Below are 6,000 nucleotides of genomic sequence, written 5' to 3'. Positions count from 1 at the left end.
GTGAAATGGCACGTCTTGGTTATTGCAAAACTAGGAAATGTAGTGTATGAGGGTAACACAAAATATAATAGATGATTAAATTTAGGGCGAATACATGCAGGCCATGCCCATATATACATGGGCACTAAAATCAAACCCCTGGCCCTAGCTAGCTCCATATAGAATATCTACGTGTATGCAATTATGTATGCAATCATAGCATGCACGTATACGGTGTACGCGCATACGATTTCACCTAATTAGTATTCATATTTTCTATTTATAGATAGAGCGCGTATACACAGCTTTGCATGCTGTATGCACACACACACGATACGTGTAATGCATACTATTAGTAATGCATGTGGAGCACACTCGCAGGGGTTAATTTCTCGTTGATACTCGATCTCACGTACCCCCCCCCCCACCTCTTCACCTCTCATTGTGATCACTCGGGTTTTGTCGCGTTTTGAATATATTATCTCGAAGTTTTAGATTCATTTGACAGAATATGATCAATTCTATAACTGACTTTTCGACGAATTTCGGACACAGCAGAATGGGTACCCCCCCGGCTGCTGCTGTCATAATAATTGAGTGACGCTTTGTCAATTTTTTTTTCATTTGCATGCATTTCTTGAATATGATTTAGTATTGTTAAATGTATGTTGCTATGCTTATCTATGGTCTGACCGATCGGCCGAATAATGTTTATTTTTGTTTTGTTCATTCGACACAAACCTGTATCATTGATTCTCTTTTTCATGACGGAGTGTGGAAGAGTTTTTGCGTCAATACACACCCCCAGCCGTACTCCAAGGGGCGAGCTGAAGATGTATTAAAGAGAGGGAGAGAGAGGGGGCCGGGGTGGAAATTCCCACTCGAGATGTCTTCATAAAACTACTTTTACTCCATGGTTATGCTGGAACTACTAGAAACGTTAAATTTGCTATCAAGGAATAAATAATTTTGTTTAATATCACGAAGGAATCTTTTCTTAAAGCTCCGTTCCCCTATTCTCGTTGGATTACATTCTGGCGATGTAAATTGATTTCTACATGTAAGACAAAATAAGCCTATGAACCCCAGCCCCCCCCCCCCCCCCCAGGTTGACAAAATTCTAGTCAACCTCCGATATCCCAGAGTAGTCTTTTGTGCAAATTCTAAGTCCCACTGGAGCGTAAGTTAGTAATGCAAAGGTGATTACAAGAGCCTCTCGATCTCCAAACCATGGAGGGATGGGAGAGAGAAAGAGAGTGGGGATGAGCAGATTATACTGGAAAATGGCTTGATATATGATATGCCGTCTTCATGCCTCGTTCATGGGTTGTGAGCGACATGTTCAACAGTTGAAAAAAATAAACACATTGTCATTTGATGGGATAATGTACGCTATCAGGAAATTAATAAATCTGTCAAATTGCCATTAAACCTTCTGTGAAATTACTTATTCTTTGGTGTTTTTTTCATTGTCGAGTTATACGTAGATAGCCTTTTTTTGCCTGCAGTTGTGTTGGACTACGTTTTAACGAAAATAGTACAAGGGTCTAATACTCGTTGGTCAACCTCAGTCACCCCCCCCCCCCAACACACACACACACAAAATATAATAAATCAGAAAAGTTCACTTTTTAATCAATAAATCACACCACTTCTAGTCGATTCCACCCGTCTCCCTCTTCTAATCTCTCTCCCTCCGTCAGGTCGCCCTGCATGACCTTGCCTCCTGCCGAACGGTTTGTTTGTTTTGGGTTTTTTTTTAATTAAAGGCTATTCTATTATGAGGTTGCTTAAAACATATAGGTGGACTTCAAAATAATTAACACCTTATGAAAATGACTTTATGACAGTTTACCAACTGGCACTCATTTGGAAGACGCGTGATGTGGCCCATTTCTAGGCATTGGAAGCCAGATATTCTTAGTACCGGTATGTTGGGTCAAATCTTTATGGAATTTCGCTATATTCCAATTCGTATTTTCATCTTACGGTAATTAATTCAATTCATACCCGTTGGAGTACAGTAAATCTAGAATTCATGAATTCATGTCAAAATAATAATTGAAGAAAGGCATACAATGATTCATCAAATGCAGAAAATAATTGTAACAAAATCATTTCATATCACAATGCAGGCAATGGGAGAAAAAAAATTAATGACCCCCCCCCCCCCCCCCCTCTGCAAAAAATAATATCAATCAACCAACCAAAATCACGTCCGACGCGACACAACTACCGGTAGTTACTTTGAACCATGGAGGTTGGATGTTCGAACACACTTCGCCTCCATACTAGTACTCGAATCCAAAACAAAATACGGGCCTCAGTCAAGTGTCACACATATCACATGCACGAGAAAGGGAATAAGGGAAGAAAGGATATTGATAATGGTGGTAAAGCATCAACTGATAATTTACTTCTAGATTAAATTAAAGCAAGCGCACTTGTACTCATGCCGCTGTTTTCTTGAGAGCTAAGCTGAGCGAGCATTCTATACCGGCCGGCGCCGAGATCCTCGGCGCACCAGTTTTGCTCGTGCGCTGTGACTAGGTCCTATTCCGCTTCGTTCCGCGATTCTCACATCTCTGACGCCAGGATGTGACTGGGTACCATTCTCCTGCATTCCGCCGATCACCATTCCGCTTCGTTCCGCCTGATAAGTTCATTGCCACACCCACAAGTTCATTGCCACGCCCACAAATCGTCGGAACCCGTTCTTGAAACTGTCCAGCGTTCTCCTGCATGCGAACGGACCTCAATAATAAAAATACGGTCCCTTAGATTTCAGAAGTATTACGGTGATTTGGATGAAGTTATGGCATTTCATGAGATTGAAGTTTATAATGTATTAAGTTACTGAATCACATAATTGAATTTTGATCGGTTTTCTTTTCTTGTATCAGGTCTGGAGTGGACAAACGAGGATATAGCTGAAAATTATGTAAGTATTCATGCATATTTTACTATGTTTTACAAATTATTATTATTATTAAATAACTCCTGAATAATAATGTAAGGGAGAGTAGGCCTATAACCAGGGAAGTGGGAGTTCCCTGGTATAACAATTTGGCCGGAATGTTTCCCCAGATGCCCACACTTGTTGACCAAATTCTATTTGAAAACATTGTCACTGTGAGCTTTCAAAACTAATTTCAAAACCCATCATTATCTCTCTTGCATTAACATTAACTTTGCAATCGCACAGGTTCCCTCATGTACATGTACATGTAGTTATATTACAAGTACAGTACATTACGGTTCAATGTTCATAATGGTTTATGCTGATTGAATATCTACATGTACTGTACCAGTACATGTATTAAGTAATTGAAATGCAGAAAGGGAGATACAGTGTATTAACAATTGAAATGCAGAAAGGGAGATACATGTATTAACAATTGAAATGCAGAAAGGGAGATACATGTATTAACAATTGAAATGCAGAAAGGGAGATACATGTATTAACAATTGAAATGCAGAAAGGGAGATACATGTATTAACAATTGAAATGCAGAAAGGGAGATACATGTATTAACAATTGAAATGCAGAAAGGGAGATACATGTATTAACAATTGAAATGCAGAAAGGGAGATACATGTATTAACAATTGAAATGCAGAAAGGGAGATACATGTATTAACAATTGAAATGCAGAAAGGGAGATACATGTATTAACAATTGAAATGCAGAAAGGGAGATACATGTATTAACAATTGAAATGCAGAAAGGGAGATATGTGCATGTTCCCAGTGCCTGAACTTATGTTCAAATCAGGTTCAGTCAATCACTGATACATGTAGTATGACGTACATTACGTCAATCTGTTGTTGGCAAAAGTTTTAATAATAATATGCTATATTTTTAATTATACATAGATAATTTAATAGTGCTTTTGCAAAAAATGAAGGGCTGCACACATACCCTGGCCTTAGCAAGGCATGTATGCACGCGGTATTAGAGCTATATTACCGCGTACATACATGGGTGGAGAGTGGTATGTAGATAATGATCCCTTGCAAAAGAACGCGAGTGGTGCGGTTGGATTTGCGACCTTTCAGTATTAACAAGGGGAATGATGCTCGTCAGACAGATTTAATTGTCCCTGTAAAGATATTAATAAGACTACATGTAGGCTGTGGTAAAGCAAAAATTCAATCGAGAGAAATGACTTCTCAAGTTCACACATAGTTGCATTATCTTCAATGCCTTGAAATGGCACCTACTTTGGCAGGAAAAGAAAAATCAGATGTCATGCCATATTATCAGACAAGATTAGGTGTAAAAAAATGTATATGCATTACAAATATGTAAATGTACCATTAGGGCCGTCTGCACCATCCCGAAGTTTCAAATTAGCGCGCTATTTCTGATCCGGCAAATTATCCCGATCTGAAAAATCTCGAGATAGTTGGCGGTGCAGACGCAATTATCGCGCTAGTTCGTAGGATTAATCTCGAGATTGCAATCCCAAGTCAACTCGGGTTTATTTGCAAAATAGCGCGCTATTTTACGAATTATCCCGCTAATTCGTCGGTGCAGACGCACTCGAGATTGGACTCGGGGTAATTTATTCATGACGTCAGTCCATAATGCAATTCGCGTTCCACTTCCGCCTTGGTCAAAACATAAACACGTGCGAAAGTCAACTTTATACATGCGAATAGCGTTCATAAGCAACGATGGTGTCCCCACCAGTGAATGGATTTTGGGAGAGACCCCGGGAGAGACCAGACCGAAGGGGGAGGCGCTCATCGCATCGACGATGGTCATATTCAATAACAACACTGCTGTCAGTGTTGTCTTATTCCTTCGCAAAATGTGAGCAAATAGCATTTCTTTCCTCCTTCTCCCTCTCTCTCTCTCTCTCTCTGTCGTTGCCTCCTACTCCGCCATCATATTTCACGAAGAATACATCACTTCTTCACTCGCTGAGCTGAAAGGATTGTTGCATAACACCGGTTGAATTCGGCGAAAGTACTAATGAAAGGAGTTCATTGCTTGCATATCGCGGGAAGTTATTCAAAAGCGCGGGCCGTTGAAACCCCAAGATCCGAAAGTGCGCATGCCCGGAATATCGGGCTTGTTGCCTCGCTCGAGCAGATATAGCTCCTCGTGGGATGGTGCAGACGGGGTTTCATGAATCTCGAGATTAATCGCGAAGAGGGCTGATCGGGCTAAAATCTCGAGATTGAGCAAACTCGGGATGGTGCAGCACCGCCTATTGAGTTGAAATGACCTTTGAGTTCACTCAACCAAGCCCACAATTGCACTTGAGTCTCTTTGGTTTGTTATTGATAGCCTGGGAAAGTGGGAGGTCTAAAAGTTTTTGTTATTTTTTGTCATTTTGTCTAAGGACCTAGTCTACATTTAGAAGTGTTTAGATAAGAAGGATCTTTGCATTTTCCATTTTACATGTAGTTTTTACTTTTAGATCAAATTTTATGGAGAAAGTTCTTTTGCCTGTGCTGTCCCTTTACTCTGGAATACAGTACTTAGGCATGTCACCCCATTGTACTCTTCTGTACACCCAAAGTTTATTAAAACTCCATATACCGGTATATTATTAAACATAGTCCTATTTCAAGTTTCACAAGCATTATTTTTAAGAAGAATGAGTTAGCATTAAAATTGCCAGTGACTTTCAGTCTATATGCTCAATAAAACATTTCTTTAAAAGAGCACAGTAGGGATACAGTATCATACAATATAATAGCATTATAATGCCCTTTAAAAGGCACATTGTGTATCATTACCTTGATCATTTACCGTCACACCCTGAACAATTCTCGTTGCCATTGTGTGCTATTGTACATGAGGGCAGTTTCGACCCAATCTCTCGTCTAGATACATTTTCCTTGGCAATGGAAATTACGATGAGCTGTTGTAAAAGCAGTTGTTCAGGATTTAGTAAAGCCAGAAGTGGATTATCTCTCAATAGGTGGTTTCAGACCGCCTCGAAGTTCGCCAGTTCCAGGTATTCTCTGATCGGGAAATTTACCCCGATCAGAGAATACCAGGTAT

The 6,000-nt window shown here is 40.0% G+C and overlaps 1 protein-coding gene across 1 annotated transcript in view; it reads left to right on the top strand.

The window, feature by feature from the left end:
* Positions 1-2,877: 2,877 nt before the first annotated feature.
* The window catches only part of LOC129267077 (proprotein convertase subtilisin/kexin type 7-like), a 30,014-nt gene continuing 26,891 nt past the window's right edge, over positions 2,878-6,000 (top strand). Inside the window, exon 1 of the mRNA XM_064103710.1 lies at positions 2,878-2,920. The gene's annotated coding sequence lies outside the window, so the exon portion shown is untranslated. The remainder of the gene's footprint in view (positions 2,921-6,000) is intronic.

Source organism: Lytechinus pictus, chromosome 8 (assembly GCF_037042905.1).
Source record: "Lytechinus pictus isolate F3 Inbred chromosome 8, Lp3.0, whole genome shotgun sequence".
NCBI lineage: Eukaryota > Metazoa > Echinodermata > Echinoidea > Temnopleuroida > Toxopneustidae > Lytechinus > Lytechinus pictus.
This window is presented reverse-complemented; position numbering and strand designations above follow the sequence as displayed.